Raw genomic sequence first — 17,862 nt, 5'->3', positions numbered from 1 at the left:
CTTGATGTGTGTTTACATCTGGAAGATGTTTTTAAATGTTTTTTTTTACGTTGTTTGCTCATCTGCAATATGAGTAAGACTTATGTCAATAAGTATGTCTTGGATGTCAATAAGATATTCAGCAGATGTCTTTGAGATGTTTATGAATTAGAATGTTTGTAAATCTGATCTTTTTATGATGTTAAGCAGATTTCTGTTTTCTCCAAAACAGACATCTTGGAGATGTTCATGTGCTAAAGCGTAGAACAGTCTTGTGCAAAAACAAACAAACAAACAAACAAACAAACAAACAAACAAACAAACAAATAGATTATTATGACTTATAAAGAACATTTGAGTGGATCTTGCCTTTGCAGAACTCACCACTACAATGCGAGGCGTTGCTATACGGTTGCTAATGTGTGGTTATTAGTGCACTGCTATGTGGTTGCTGGGGAATTTCTAGACTATTTCAGGTGATTGCTATGTGCATACTAGCCCAAGTCAAAAGAGCCCACCTCAAAGTCTGGTTAATGGTTAACTGTAGAAAATCCAGACTGGGATTCCTAGGCTATGTGTCTTTTCCTGTCTTATCAAAGCACCATTGTGTTTAACAGAATATGTAACAATAGAATATTGCTGGTATTAGTGCTTGTGGGTTAAATGAATAGTTCACCCAAAAATGAAAATTCTTTCATCATTTACTCACCCTCATGCAATCCCAGATGTATATGAATTTCTTTCTTCTGCTCAATACAAATGAAGATTTTTAGGAGAATATTTCAGCTCTGTAGGTCCATACAATGCTAGTGAATAGGTACCAAAATTTTGAAGCTCCAAAATAGCACATAAAGGCAGCATAAAAAGTCATCCATAAGACTCCAGTGGTTTAATCCATGTCTTCTGAAGAAATCCAATCAGTTTTGTGTGAGAACAGGCCAAAATGTAACTCATTTTTCACTATAAATCTTGATATGATTTCAAGCTAGATTGCACTACCTAGTGCCATCTACAGCTCTACACAGGCATGAAGCACTAGGAAGTGCAATTGAGCTTGAAATCATCATTGTGTCTAGAGACTGCAATGAAAAGATGTACAGTGAAAAGGGAGCTACATTTCGGTCTGTTCTCACCCAAAACCAACTGGATTGCTTCAGAAGACATTGATTAAACCACTAGAGTCATTTTAATTACTTTTATGCTTCAAAATTTTGGTCACCATTCACTTGCATTGTATGGACCTACAGAGCTGAGATATTCTTCTAAAAATCTTAATTTGTGTTCTGCTGAAGAAAGAAAGTCATGCACATATGGGATGGCATGAGGGTGAGTAAACGATGAGATAATTTTCATTTTTGGGTGAACTATCCCTTTTAGCACAGGTACCGTACTAAATACTCCATACTAGATAAGGTCACTAGAATGAAAGAAAAAAGAATTAGATAATTCTAATCCAATTTGTAGTTAAACAAGTCAACAGATGACAGTCTCAGAAGAGCCCCTGGGTCTCTGCCACATCCAGTCTATGAATGGAAAAGAGATTTGGCTGAAATGGACAGTTGACAATTTCAACACAAAAAAATCTTGACTGCAGTGACAATGTCCACCTCTATTGATATGAAAACCGACAAATTGCTTCTCTCCGCACATTCATTATGCAGTACAAAAGAAAGCAGGTGCTTTAAAGCATCTTTGTGTTAGAATGTAATAAAATGAGTCAGTTTTATGCATCTCAGATTGAGCCAGGGGTCTTTGTTTACAGTGGCTTTTTTTGTGTGTTTGATGCAATGTTTTGCTGAAGTATAAGTGAGTTACTCTGTGCACAGAGCAATGATTGAATTAACAATATTAAAAAAAATCTTGTCTGTCTCTTTCTTCTATGCTAGCTTTTATACCCCTCCAGCCACTTTTAGAAACTTGGCAGTGCAATACTGCAGATATTGTTGACTTTTGTACATCAAATTGCTTTATCTTACAGAGAGAAAGTTAAATGAAGTTCACACAACTGATTGTCAGCCAAGCAGGTTATCTGATCTGTCAACGTTCCAGCAATAACAGTGTTGGAAGATGGCACGAAATGCTGTTGTGAGAACAGATAAATGTATCAGCATTAATTTAATCACATTTCTACAGATTCTGTCATCTAGAATGGGCAGAACAAGGAATACTAAAGGAAATCTTTTTGGCAGACTTTATCCCAAAACAATGTTTGACTTCTGAACTTTTTATCTTGTTACTAACATACAATATATTGACAAAAATGTCTGTGAAAGATATTAATTAAATAAGTGTAGTGAGATATCTGATGCGGTCTTGACGCTTTCTGCCTGTCAATCATTTTGCATGTTCTCATAGTGTTGTAGTTGTAGTGAAACATTGTGGCTTAATGTAATTTTTATGCCATCTTTTCCATAAAAGTTGTCAGTTGAGGGCACCATTTTGCTACTCTTGTGTTTGACAACCATGGGATGACGGTGTTCTGCTCGGTGTCGTTCGCAATGGTGTCTTTCTTTGATGTGTGGTGTTTTGGAAATAGGTGGCATAGCTTATTCAACGGTTCAGCTCAGAAATTCCAGAATGGCAAATATTGCTTACAGCACCTTTAAGGCACTTACAATGGACATTATATATGTAGACATGATTTTAGTGTGATAACATCGCTTATTAACTATATCTGGGTAAAGTTTTATCCAATACCAGGATTACAGGGTTTATGCCACAATGTTGTTATGACAACAACGTTTTTATATTGGATATAACTTTACTCAGATAATGTTAGTAAATAATTTTAAACATACTAAAATCATGTTAACTTCTATAATGTTTACGTCTTATGGCTATGCTTTTGAAAACAGTGTAGATTTGAGTGTTTATGGACTGGTCCGATTCACTTCAAGTCTAAGTTCCTTACTGTAAACACATTTTCTGCATTCTTTTTTTTATTTTTTTTTAATAAACGAGCAACAAGTTGAAATATTTTTTTTATGGTAATCAACATTATGCCACGAATGCTCTTGACTGAACATATATTAAACCTAGAATATTCCCTTACTTTTTTTTTTTAAAGAATGTAATACGTAGGCACAGTTTATATTTGTCTACAAAACCAATTTCAAACTTTTAAGCGTAAGCCTTTCGATCAAATGCTTTTTAAACTCACGAGAAACATCCATTCAGTCAAGTGTATCCAAACTTTTGACTGGCAGTGTAAGTGTTAAATCTTAAACATTTTCTAGGTTTAAAGTATGAGTTTTCCTTCAAGGATAAGAAATAGGCTATTAGGAAGGTGGAGGAAAAGAAAATTAGGGCACATTTTAATCTAGGTCATTAATTTCTTTACTTTTTGGTTAAATATTTGTGGACTGCCATCTGATGGTGGAGTCTTGCAAATGTAGAGGAAATAGGAGAGATTTTAGCTCTATAAAACCAGTTCAATGAACACATTTTTGTCAGATTGTAACATAACTACATGGAGAAGGCTGAGCTCATGAATATTAATTAGCTTGTGCTGACATTGCTGATGTCCCTCACTGATCTGGCATTGAAATACAATATCAAGCCACTTTTATGTTTGCTCAGACACTGAGGATAATGGAGGATACAATTTTAGGAAAGCACCAGATCAGTCAGACAATTTTGCAGCCTCCCAATCTTGATTAGCGTACATTTTTTCTTCTGTAACTTCTGTAAAATTCTTTTTCTTCCTGTAACTTGAAGTATTGCCAACATCAACACATTTTAGCAATCAAAATAATAGTGCACAAAACTCCTTATAATAGCATTCCCTTAAAACCCACTGGGACTCCAACCACAGTCCATGTTTTTGGGCATAAGTCTCCTGACAAGCCATTCACATTTATTTAATTTGCATCACTCAACAGACATTAAATTTTTACGACTGCTTCCTCATCTTTACTTGATATGCAATATTCAAACATGCACTTATTTTCCATCCTTTGCATGCAATTATCTGCAAAATCATTGTATTGTTTGAGTGCGGTCGCTGCAGTTGGGTTAATACAGTACATAAGGTTAATAGGATTAAAATGTGTCGTTAGCTTGTCATGGTTGGGATCACTTCATAACACCTTACTGCATGTGCTATTAGTTCTATTTAATGTATATTACCTTGTGTGTGCAATTAAAATATATCTCCTGCTCATCCTTATTAGTCTGTTCAATAGATGCTGAAGGTCTGAATGCAATACTGCAGCTAATCATTTTTAAAACCCTTTTATGAGGAACAATTTTATGAGAGAGAGGAAAGGGAGGGAAAGAGGGGGAGGAATGCATTTGCTCGAATGTTCTCACTTCTCTGGCGATTCATTACCAGGATGTAATCATTATCGTTTCAGTTGGGACAGTGTTATGGCACTCAGGTCCAAAAGTACTTGCAAACCCATCCACAGTTCTTAGTCCAACCCTGGCAACACTAATATTTGAAACCCCTAACCGTAATTGTTAATTTGTGCCACACTATTCGTTCTATGGACTTAAGTGATTTACAAGTGAGAAAATACCATTTACATCCATTGAAGGACGGACCAAAATAGGAACCAAAATACCATGGAGAATTGGAGGTGGGCACTATTGTCTTGGATCAGTAAATAACCACCAAGCAAACACCCAGCACACCCTAAAAACCACCTATCAACGCCCTAGCAACCACCCAGCACACCCTAGAAAATGCATAGTGTTGGGCCTCATGTATTCAGATAGAAGACAAAGGCAGTCCTAACACAGTCGTAAAAACATAACTCAAGCCCCCACCTTCTAAGTCATAAATTTTACTGATAAAAATCAAACAAAGGGAGTCCAAAACAGACTACAAACCCATGAAGCCTTGCTCACTAAAGGATCGAACTCTCAACTCCTATCGGATGAGGCACACAACAGAAAGTCCCTCGAACATGACATCATCAGGAGTTGAAATAATTCTGAAATGCTTAAAGAATTCGCTTCCAGCGACTTCGTTCACCGAATATAGACGTAGCTTTTTTCTGCTGCTCTCCGGTGCAACCTCGTGGCACAAGGAAGTAATGTCAGACTTGAAACGGTAGCCATACAATCTCCATCTCGCTGGACTAGTTGAGATTACTCTGTGTTCAACCAAACACTCTAACGGATCCGAAGGAGCCCGCCGAGCAATTCGCATCTTCATCCATTGGCCAACAGAAGTGAAGAGATTAAAGATTTCTCTTCCATCTTCAATCAAGTTGACATTTCTGAGTTCTCCGCCAGCCCACCGAGAATTAACAGCCATACCGCCTGCCGACAGAACGAGGAAACGGCCTCAAACTGGGTCAAAGTTAAAGGACGGAGGAAAACACATTCTACCTGTGTCCTCATGCGATTCAAGTAAGAGGTTACGTCTGGGCAGAGATAAAATATTATAGCGTGTTATTCTTGTGTTTCAAGGTTTTTGCTTGTACAGTTTATGGATCGCCATGTCCGCTCATTATTAATACTCAGGGTATTAATTATCACAAATTTGTTTTGCTGTATTGTGGTCCAACCAAATTGGATTGTGCAATTTTGCCATCGCGGGTGAGACAGAAACTGAGTTCATCCATTAGAGTCAAATAACGCAGGACTTTTACAAGCCCCGCTCGTAAAACCGCGTCTCTGAGTGATGAACACAGCTGCTTTCTCTCCCACTATCGCGAAATCAGCTTTAGGGCTGTCACTTAATCATCTCTCTCTCTCTCTCTCTCTCTCTCTCACACTAACCACACTGACACACACACACACACTGTCACACACACACCTTATGTGTTATAGGATTATTTTTATATCCATATCAAATCATATCACTGTTTAGTTTGTAGTTGTAAGTCGGAAGTTTATTGACTGCATTGTATTAATTATTAATTGATATTACTGCATAAATAAACTTTGTTTATATTACAAAGAGAAGTGTTTTGGTTTGTTTTGGTTTTGCATACGCCTGAGTCATGCTGACGGGCTGTCAGTGCTCGGATTCAAACCTTCATTCATTGTTTTTTTTTTCTGAAAATCGATATTCTTTGGATGTCGATTTTCCTAAGAAAACAATCTAATATTGAGACTGTTTTACTATTTGGTTATTAGTCCCTAATTCCAGGGTGGTGCCCCGTCAATGTTAATCCTTATTAATATTCTATTGATTTTTGATAATTGATCATTATCTTTGATGATTGTTGAATTTGAATGATCAATAAGCTAGTGTTAATTTTAATTAATGTTTCATCGATGTTAACAATTAGGATTAAAGGATTAAAAAAGCTAACATTGATTAAAATCAATGTTCTATTGATTTTAATAATTAGTAATTATCTTTGATAATTATGAATTATTGCTAATAACCAAACTTGCTCCTAAATGTAGCACACTACATTTACTGGAGTCCCATATGAGGTTTTAATGAGTTAGATCCAATTAATTAAATATTAGTTAATAACTACAGAAATAATTATTAATTATTTCTGATAGTAACACTGATCTAAACAACCGGTAAAGCCCTACAATAGCAACCACCCAGCACACCCTAGCAACCACTCAGTAACATCCTAGCAACCACCAAAAACACCCAAGCAACTGAATAGCAGCACCATAGAAATGCCTTTGCAACCACCCAGAACACCTTATCGGCTGCCAATCAACGCCCTAGCAACCACCCAGCACACCCTAGAAACCACCTAGCAACCACCCAGCACACCCTAGCAACCACTCAGCAACATCCTAGCAACCACCAAAACACCCAAGCAACCGAATAGCAGCACCCTAGAAATGCCTTTGCAATCACCCAGAACACCTTATCAACTGCCAATCAATGCCCTAGCAACCACCCAGCACTCTCTAGAAACCATTTAGCAACATTCTAGCAATTACTAAGAACACCTAAGCAACCGAATAGCAGCACCCTAGAAATGCCATTGCAACCACCCAGAACACCTTATCAATGCCCTAGCAACCACCCGGCACATCCTAGCAACCACCAAGAACACCCAAGCAACCGAATAGCAGCACCTTAGAAATGCCTTTGCATACACCCAGAACACCTTATCAACTGCCTATCAGCGCCCCCTAGCGACCACTTAGCACACACTAGCAACTGCTTAGCAACTTCTTAGCAACCACAAAGAAAACATACCAACTGCCTGGAAGCACCTTATCAAACATCCCTTTAACATTGCATTTTTGTTGATATCTAAGTCCCTCATTTCATCTGTTGTGGATTGCTCAATTAGAAACATCTTAGTCTCAGATCACGCCCTGGCGAGTTTAGAGGTGTTGCCACATATGGAGAAAAATAAATCATATAGTTGGCACTTTAATGTATCCCTTTCGCAAAATCCTGAATTCCAACAAATGTTAAAGGCTGAAATCAGTGTTTATATGGAGACCAACTGTTCCCTATCTGTCACTCACTCGACGTTGTGTCGATGTAGTGACACTAGGGGTCACTCTTGGGAGCCCGAGACACCTCTGGTCTTTGATAAAAGGCCAATGAAAATTGGCGAGTGGTATTTGCATGCCACTCCCCTGGACATATGGGTATAAAAGGAGCTGGTATGCAACCACTCATTCAGATTTTCTCTTCAGAGCCAAACGGTCACGCTCACTGAGCTGAATACTACTGTTCATTCACCTGTTCATTCAGATGCTGGATCTGACGGCGCATTTCAGCGGCTTCTCCCTCCTCTGCACTGGTGCACTGCAGAGAATGCCCCTGGGCGCTTCGGCAGAAATAAATGAGTATATTTTTCTAAAAGAGTATATTTCTCTAAAAGAGCAGCACACATGGAACGTCTTTTTAAAGACGCGTCTTTCTAAAGATGCTTTTCCGATTGTGTGTTATTCCTGGTTGTGCTCGTTATCTCTCGCCTTCTGACGGTCATGATCACTGTCTTTCGTGTCTGGGCACTGCTCACGTGGAGACAGCGTTCGTGGATGGTCATGTTCTCATTGCGAGGATATGTCCATGGCAATGTTGCGGTCGTGGCTTGCCTTCGTAAGAAAGCAAGCCACTCCAGACGCTCCCCGCCTCGGTCCTTTTACCCACGGGTATGAGGCCAGCGCGGCTAGCACTGGGGGCGATTTGGGGACCCCAATGGGACCGCCTCCGCCGGGTATCCCCCCACGGACCTCCCATTCCCCAGCACGCTCGTCTGCCCTGATCGGGCTTCTGGATGAGTCCGCCACGGAGATGACGACATGCTTTCCCAGGCAGCCACGAGCCTCGGCTAGACTGGAACCCTCTGCTCTTCCCTGAACCCTCGCGGCTCAGTAATTGGTTCCTGGGCTCGCGACGCCGCTCAAAGCCACGCCCCGCCCCCGTTCCTTTCTTCCCAGAAGTGCATGAATAGCTGACAAGGTCGTGGGAGGCACTTTTTACTGCCTGGTCCCGATCTTTTCAGCTTCCCCACCCTCACTACCCTCGATGGAGGGGTGGCCAAGGGCTATTCGGCAATCCCCCGGTGGATAAAGGCGCTTGCGGTGCACCTATGCCAGCAGAGCACCGCCACCTGGTGCGGGTGCCCAAAGCCCCCATCCAAGGCCAGTAGGTTTATGTTGTCTCTGACGGCCAAGGCCTACGGTGCCGCTGGACAAGCCGCCTCCGCCCTGCACGCCATGGTTCTCCTGCAAGTCCACCAAGGCGCTAAAGGAACTGCACGAGGGTAGTTCCGCCCCGGGATTGATGCAGGAACTGCGCTCGGTGACTGACCTCGCTCTCCGAGCGATGGAGGTCATGGCGCGGTCTCTTGGGCGGATGATGGCGACACTAGTGGTCCAGGAGTGCCAACTTTGGCTCAACCTGGTTGAGATGGGCGAGGCCGACAAGACACGGTTACTTACTGCCCCCATTTCCCAGGCGGGCCTATTCAGCCACAACGTTGAGGACTTTGCCCAGCAATTCTCAATGGTGGAGCAGTAGACAGATTCTAGCCGGCATATCCTGCCCTGGCGCGGCTCAAGATCCCACACCCCTTCTACTCATCGCCAAGGGCATCCCCCTGCGGTGACTGCACCGGCTCCGCCGCAGCCCGCCCCTTTGGCCTGGCCCCGGAGTGGAGCCCACTGCAGGAAGCAGACGCCACCCGACCCAGGGACAACGAAACCCACTGCTCTGGAGTTGGTAAGCAGATCTCTCCATTCTGTTGTTACCTTTTGCATTTAATTGTGCTGCATGCCCAAGTGGCTGCAGTAATCAAGAGCTCAGCAAGAGTGGTTTCCTTGTCTCTGCTTTGGTGCTTTGGTGCACAGCAGAAAGGAAGCGCTGTCTCCAAGCAGAGGATTGCCCACTGGCTCATTGATGCCATAACTATGGCATATGTCGCCTAGGACATGCCGCCCCCGGTAGGGCTACAAGCCCATTCTACCAGGGGTGCCTCTCTAACAGACATTTGCAGAGCAGTGGGCTGGGCAAGACCCAACACCTGTGCAAGGTTCTACAACCTCCAGGTGGAACCGGTTTCGTCCCAGGTAGTGGCACGCAACACAAGCGGATAAGCCCGGGATAGCTGGCTGGGTGTTTCGCTTGCACATAGCGCTTTCCACCTCCCTTGGACCTGAAGATGTGCACCATTAATTCCCAGTAGTGTTCACAAACTTTGTTCCATGGTTGACTTCCTTCAAGCCCTCTGGCAGTCGAGCTTTCGGAGACTCGCTGCCAGTCCAGTACACGTGCTAACTAAGAGCCCTGTTCTGGGGTAGGTGCTCCGCATGTGGCGGTTCCCTGTAAAGATTCAAGTGAGTGTAAGAGTTACCATCCAATTTCCCTGATCCAGCTAGATGTTAAAATTTTGTAAAACATTATGGCTAACCGATTAAGTAAAGTTATGACATCTCTTATACATATAGATCAGGTGGGGTTTATTTGGGGTCGCAGCTCTTCTGATAACATTAGGCGTTTCATCAATATCATGTGGTCAGTGGCGAATGATCAGACTCTGGTCGCTGCCATCTCACTAGACATAGAAAAGGCATTTGAAATGGTAGAATGGGATTATCTTTTTAAGATTTTGGAAATATACGGGTTCGGGAATACTTTTACTGGATGGATTAAGTTACTTTATAGACACCCTGTAGCGGCGGAATAAACAAATGGATTAATTTCAGATTATTTTACTCTGGATAGGGGCACCCGGCACGGTTGCCCTCTTTCCACATTATTGTTCTGTCTTACCCTGGAACCTTTAGCAGCCATGATAAGAAAGGAGGATGATTTTTCAGGGGTGATGGCGGGAGGTAAGGCGCATAAGCTTCTGCTTTACGCAGATGATATCTTATTATTCGTCTCTGACCCCACTAGATCTTTGCCTTGCCTCCACAGAATTATTAATTCCTTTTCTAAGTTCTCAGGATACAAAGTCAGTTGGTCTAAATCCAAAGCTTTGGCTCCGACAGCATACTCCCCAGTAACGGCTTTCCAGCCAGGTGCCTTCCAGTGGCCCAAACAGGGCATTAAGTATTTGGGTATTTTATTCCCAGCAAATTTGTCTGATTTATTTAGAGTTAATTTTGACCCTTTAATAAAAAGGTTTTCGAGCGATGTGGGCAGGTGGGCTCCATTACATTTATCGATAATTGGGAAGGTTAATGTTATTAAAATGAACTGTATTCCAAAATTCAACTACCTGCTACAGTCACTCCCTATAGATGTCCCCCTGTCTTATTTCAAGCATTTTGAGAGCATAGTGAAGTCTTTCATTTGGAATGATAAGTGTCCCAGATTACATTTCAGTAAACTGCATAGGCTGATTGACAAAGGTGGGCTAGGCCTACCCAAGATTTTGTTTTATTATTATGTGTTCGGTCTCAGACATTTGGCTCATTGGCTGCTTCCACCTGAAAGAGCCCCTCCCTGGCTTTGTATTGAACAGGAAGTTCTTGCCCCTATTTTGTCATTGCAAACCCTTTCTATCAATCTAACCGGAGAAGTTAAACTACACCCCGTTATCTCGCATTTGCACTCGGTATGGACAAAAGTGTCCAGAGTGTTGAATTCAGATATTTATCTAAATGTTGCCTCGAGCTTATGGCTGAACCCTAAACTACGTATCAATAAGTCCCCTTTCTGCTGGTCAGAGTGGATTGTGAGGGGGGTTACTACACTTGGTAACCTATATGAGAGTAGTGTGTTGAGATCCTTTGAAAATTTGGTTCAACATTTTGGGATCCCCAGATCTCAGTTTTTTAGATATCTACAGCTACGTCACTTGCTCTGTACTATTTTTGGGAATAGCATTCACCCCCCTAAATGGCAGATACTATGAGAGTGGTGATTACTGCTTTTGGAAAAGGTCATGAGGCATTAGTGTATTACTCTCTGTTGATTCAGAGTCTGGGGGATGGAACCTTGACCACTCTCAAGAAATTATGGGAGAAAGATTTAAACTTGGAATTGGAGGAGGGGGAGTGGACTGGAATTCTGAGGAACGTCAAGACTGCATCTAGAGACACAAGGGTGCGCCTTATGCAATTCAAGATCTTACATCGGTTCTATTGGACCCCCTCTAGATTGTATAGGCTTGGGCTTAAAGACACACCCACCTGGTGGTGATGCCAATCAGAGGATGGAGACATAACCCCTGTCTTTTGGGGGGGGGGGTGTTGAGATTTAGGAGTTTTGACTGAAGGTTCAGAGTCTGGTGAGCGATATATTAGGCACTTGGGTATCATTTTGCCCCAGACTCTGTATTTTGGATGTTGGGGCGGTCATTGACATTGAAAATAGACATGCAAAGAGTTGGGTCTTAACCAGTGTCATTATCACCAGACATATCATTCTAAGGGGCTGGAGGTCAGCTGGAGCACCCTCCTTTCTGGAGTGGTGCTCGGAGATGGGAAGGTGGCGGCCTTTGGTGGCCTTTGAGTCATTTAGAAGAATGGGGAAATACAACGGGTTTGTGGAGAAATGGGAGGGTATATATCATTTATGGATGGGTGATTATTTTTATTATATTTTTATTTGTTTATTTATTTAATATTTATTTGTTTATTATTATTTTTAAATTTTTTTTGTGTCTGTGTCTATATAATGTGCGACCAATGCGATGTTGCTGGGGCCTGGGTGGGGTTGGGGATTGGGAGGGGGAGGGGTAATATTGAAGGTTAAGATTGATTCTGTGTTTATATGTTTTGTTTTTCTGTGTTCATTTATGAGGATCAATAATAATTGTTAATCTGAAAAAACATTGCATTTTTGTATTCACATTAGTTCATTTTTTGTTTATTTGTTTAAAACCAAACCTTGGGGACACAGAACCATGTTGAAGACCCTTGCAGTAGAACATGTAAATGTTTAAAAAATACAGAAACAGTCCATCTAATTAAAGAAAATGACATGATAATTTTAAATGTGCATTATACCCTTTTAGAGCTTTGTAAGACCAGAGACAGTAAGATGAAGGTTGAGAGACAGAGCTGGCAAGGAAAGTGAGAAAAATAATTTGATTTATGACTGTAAGCAGCACTTAAGACACAGCAGAGAAGATGTGACACACCACAGCTTCCAGCCTAGCTCACTGGCAGATACGCACACATGTGAACAATGCTACAATCAAATTGCTTCCCTGCACCGCCTAAAAACGTGTTTAATGGCATACTTATGCTTATTTTATGGGTTTAGTGTGACACCCAACTACTTTAGTCAGTAGATATTGAAGCGGGTGTCTGTCATGTGCCTCCAGAGTCTTACGTGTTGTCCTTAATATTACCCTCATCTGTTCCACATTCATCCAAGGAAACCCTGCTGCCATAAACTTCTATCTGTATGCAAGTCAATCAGGAATCAAAAGCTGAATACGACAAGTGATGAGTCAACTGTCATCAAAACATCCTTTAGACACCCACATGAGCAATAAATACTCTCTTCTGTTGGTGACTCAGATTCTGGGAGTTCTGTAGTCTAATTCACTGAACTGGCTAAAAGCTTTTCTGTCACATTCCCAGTTCTGTCACTGTACTTACTTAAAAAAAAAAACATTATGAAGAATTGACTTCTTGTTTTTTGTCCTTTTTAAGGCCAGAAACATATTGTGCGCAAGTATGCAAGCACAGTGGCGAATGCTTGGTCAGTGCATTGCAAGAGTGCGATACTGTTGTACATACATTACTTAACATATGTTCATGTGTTACTGATGTGGTTTCAAACCTCAGTTCTCAAATGCCAGTGTCATTCTTGGATGTAAACTCAGTTTTCTGTTTCCTAACGTCATCATTTTCCAAAGTATACGGTACTAGAGAGCTTTTTCGAAATTCTCAAACCACAACCACAGTAATATGTTTTCGGGTGAAAACTGTTTTCCTAATGTCTTTTTCCAAAGTATGTGCTACTAGTAAGCGTTTTCGAGAGTCTCAAGCCTCATCCAAACTAATACGTTTTAGGGTGAAAACTCCATATGTTTCCTAACATCAGTGTTTTCCAAAGTATGTGGTCCTAGAGAGCGTCTTCAAACGTCTCAAGCCACGTCCACACTAATACTAAATTCAGTTCCCTATCTGTCACTCACTCGAAGTTGTGTCGATGCAGTGACACTAGGGGTCACTCTTGGAAGCCCGAGACACCTCTGGTCTTTGATAAAAGGCTAATGAAAATTGGCAAGTGGTATTTGCATACCACTTCCCCGGACATACGGGTATAAAAGTAGCTGGTATGCAATCACTCATTCAAATTTTCTCTTCGGAGCCGAACGGTCGATGCTCACTGAGCTGAATTCCCACGGCTGTTCATTCACCTCTGCTGGATCTGATGGCACATTTCAGCAGCTTCTCCCTCCTCTGCACTGGTGCACTGCAGAGAACGCCCCTGGGTGCTTCGGCAGAAATAAAAGAGTATATTTCTCTAAAAGAGTATATTTCTCTAAAAGAGCGGCACACACGGAACGTCTTTTTAAAGACGTGTCTTTTTAAAGATGCCTTTCCGTTTGTGTGTTATTCCTGGTTGCGCTCGTTATCTTTCGCCTTCTGACGGCCACGATCACTGTCTTTCGTGTCTGGGCGCTGCTCACACGGAGACAGCATTTGTGGATGGGTCATGTACTCATTGCGAGAACATGTCCATGGCAACGATGCGGTCGCGACTTACCTTCGTAAGAAAGCAAGCCACCCCAGAGGCTCCCCGCCTCAGTCCTTCTACCCACGCATATGAGGCCAGCGCGGCTAGCACTGGGGGCGATTTGGGGACCCCAATAGGACCACCTCCGCCGGGTATGCCACCCACGGACCTCCCATTCCCCAGCATTCTCGTCTGCCCCAGTTGGACACGGAAGCCTCAGCTGGGCTCCTTCCTACAGGTGCGGTCGCCCAGTCACAGGCTGACGCGGAGATAACGACATGCTTTCCCGGGTAGCCACGAGCGTCCAGCTAGAGTGGAACCCTCCGCTCTCCCCTGATCCCTCGCGGCTCGATGATTGGTTCCTGGGCTCGTGGCACTGCTCACAGCCACGCCCCGCCCCCGTTCCTTTCTTCCCAGAAGTGCATGAAGAGCTGACAAGGTCGTGGGAGGCACCTTTTACTGCCCGGTCCCGATCTTTCAGCTTCCCCGCCCTCACTACCCTCGATGGTGGGGCGGCCAAGGGCTATTCGGCAATTCCCCCAGTGGATAAGGCACTCGCGGTGCACCTATGCCCGCAGAGCACTACCACCTGGCATGGGCACCCAAAGCTCCCATCCAAGGCCTGTAGGTTTACATCGTCCCTGACGGCCAAAGCCTATAGTGCCACTGGACAAGCCGCCTCCGCCCTGCATGCCATGGCTCTCCTGCAAGTCCACCAAGCCAAGGTGCTAAAGGAACTGCACGAGGGTAGTTCCGCCCCGGGATTGATGTAGGAGCTGCGCTCGGCGACCGACCTCCCTCTCCGGGTGATGAAGGTCACGGCGCAGTCTCTCGGGTGGGCGATGTCCACCTTGGTGGTCCAGGAGCGCCACCTTTGTCTCAAACTGGTCAATATGGGAGAGGCCGACAAGGCACGGTTCCTTGCTGTCCCCATTTCCCAGGTTAGCCAGTCCGGCAACACCGTCAAGGACTTTGCCCAGCAGTTCTCAGTGGTGAAGCAGCAGACGGAGGTTATCCGGCACATCCTGCCCCAGCGCGGCTCAAGATCCTGCACCACGTCTGCTCATCACCAAGGGCGTCCCCTTGCAGTGACTGCACCAGCTCTGACGCAGCCCGCCCCTGCGGCCCGGCCCCGGCGTGGATCCCACCGCAGGAAGCAGACACCACCCGTCTTGCGGCTGCCAAGAACCTGTGAAAGGCTTTGAAGCACCCTGAGACGGGCGACCCAGGGACGACGAAACCCACTGCTCTGGAGCTAGTAAGCTACCTTTGCATTTAATTGCGCCGCATGTCCAAGTGGCTGTGGTACCCAAGAGTTCAGCAAGAGCGGTTTCCTTGTTCCCTGGGTCACATACCCAGTGTGCACGTCTGTCATCATGACCACCGTCCACCACTCCATTTTGGAAGGTTTGGCACTCCAGCGGCAGTCTCCCCGCCCCTGTCAGCCCAGCTGTGGCACAAATCCGCCCCCGATGTGACAGTCTCCATGGGTCACGAGGACAGGCCTCTTCCTCCCCCAACCCAGGCTGTTCCGGTGGTAGTCACAAGGAGCCAGGTAAGTACTTCGATGTCCCTGAACTCAGCACGACCACGACACAGTGTGGCACCTCAGGCTCCACCCTGCCACAAGGCCACACCCGCCAGTACGTCTGATGAGATTGTCTCTCCGGCCGAGATGAAACCTACAGAGATGAACTGTAGGTGTTACAGCCCCTACTTCGTTGTACTGAAAAAAGGCGGTGAGTTGCGACCAATCTTGGACCTGCGAGTACTGAACCGGGCTTTACACAGACTCCCGTTCAAGATGCTGACGTAAAGACGCACTCTATCGAGCGTCCGGCATCAAGATTGGTTTACGGCGGTAGACCTGAAGGACGTGTACTTCCATGTCTCGATTGTACCTCGACACAGACCCTTCCTGTGGTTTGCATTCGAGGGTCGGGCATATCAGTACAAGGTCCTCCCTTTCAGTCTGTCCTTGTCTCCTCGCGTCTTCACGAAGGTCGCAGAGACAGCCCTTGCCCTGCTAAGGGAAGTGGGCATTCGCATCCTCAACTATCTCGACGATTGGCTAATCCTAGCTCACTCTTGGGATGTGTTGTGTGCACACAAGGACCTGGTGCTCTTGCACCTCAGCCGACTAGGGCTTCGGGTAAACTGGGAAAAGAGCAAGTTCCTCCCGGTTCAGAGCATCTCTTTTCTCGGTTTGGATTTGGACTCAGTCTCATTGACGGTGCGCCTCACGAATGAGCGCGCACAGTTGGTGCTGACCTGTTTGAAGGCATTCAGAAAGAAAACAGCGGTTGCACTGAAATTCTTTCAGAGGCTCCTGGGGCATATGGCATCCTCAGTGGTAGCCATTCCACTCGGGTTGATGCATATGAGACTACTTCAGCACTGGCTTCAGACTCGAGTCCTGAGATGGGCATGGTGGCGTGAGACACATCGCGTGGCCATCACGCCGATCTGTCACCGCCTCTTCAGCCCTTGGACCAACCTCACGTTTCTATGGGCAGGCATTACCCTAGAGCAGGTCTCCAGGCACGTCATGGTTATGACAGACACCTCCAATACGGGCTGGGGCGCTGTTTGCAACGGGAACGCAGCCGCCGGCTTATGGACGGGCCCACGGCTGCGTTGGCACATCAACTGCCTCGAGTTGCTGGCAATTCTGCTCACCCTGCGGAGGTTCCGGCCATTGATTCAGGGCAAGCACATGTTAGTTCGGACAGACAACACGGCAATGGTAGCATATGTCAACCGTCAAGGCGGTCTGTGCTCCCGTTGTATGTCACAAATCACCCACCGTCTCCTCCTCTGGAGTCAGCAGCACCTCAAGTTGCTGCGAGCCACTCATGTCCCGGGCGACCTCAACACTGCAGTGGATGTGCTGTCATGGCAGGTTACCCTCAGGGGAGAGTGGAGACTCCACCCTCAGGTGGTCCAGCTGATCTGGAGTCGATACGAGCAGGCACAGGTAGACCTGTTCGCCTTCCAAGAATCCTCCCACTGCCCGCTCTGGTACGCCCTGACTGAAGCACCTCTCAGTATAGACACGCTGGCACACAGCTGGCCCCCTGGACTATGCAAATATGTGTTTCCCCCAGTGAGCATACTTGCACAGACCCTGTGCAAGGTCAGGGAGGATGAGGAGCAGGTCATCCTGGTAGCACCCTACTGGCCCACCCAGACGTGGTTCTCGGACCTCACGCTCCTCGCGACAGACCCCCCCCCCCCCCCCGGCAAATTCCCCTGAGGAAGGATCTTCTTTCTCAGGGACGGGGCACCATCTGGCACCCGCGACCAGACCTCTGGAATCTCCATGTCTGGCCCCTGGACGGGACGTGGAAGACTTAAGCGGTCTACCACCCGCGGTGGTAGACACGATCACTCAGGCTAGAGCCCCCTCTATGAGGTGCCTGTATGCCTTTAAGTGGCGTCTGTTCACTAAGTGGTGTTCTTCCCGACGCGAAGACCCCCAGAGATGCGCAGTCGGATCGGTGCTTTCCTTCCTGCAGGAGAGGATGGAAGGGCGGCTGTCCCCCTCCACCTTGAAAGTGTATGTAACCGCTATAGTGGCACACCACAACACAGTGGAGGGTACGTCCTTAGGGAAGCACGACCTGATCATCAGGTTCCTGAGAGGTACTAGGAGGTTGAATCCCTTCAGACCGCGCCTCGTTCCCTCATGGGACCTCTCTCTAGTTCTTCAGGGTCTACAGAGAGCCCCCTTTGAGCCCTTGCAGCTGAGCTTAAGGCCCTCTCTTTGAAGACTGCCCTCCTGACTATGCTCACTTCCATCAAGAGGGTAGGAGACCTGCAAGCATTCTCTGTCAGCGAAA

Source organism: Myxocyprinus asiaticus, chromosome 22 (assembly GCF_019703515.2).
Source record: "Myxocyprinus asiaticus isolate MX2 ecotype Aquarium Trade chromosome 22, UBuf_Myxa_2, whole genome shotgun sequence".
Classification (NCBI taxonomy): domain Eukaryota; kingdom Metazoa; phylum Chordata; class Actinopteri; order Cypriniformes; family Catostomidae; genus Myxocyprinus; species Myxocyprinus asiaticus.
This window is presented reverse-complemented; position numbering follows the sequence as displayed.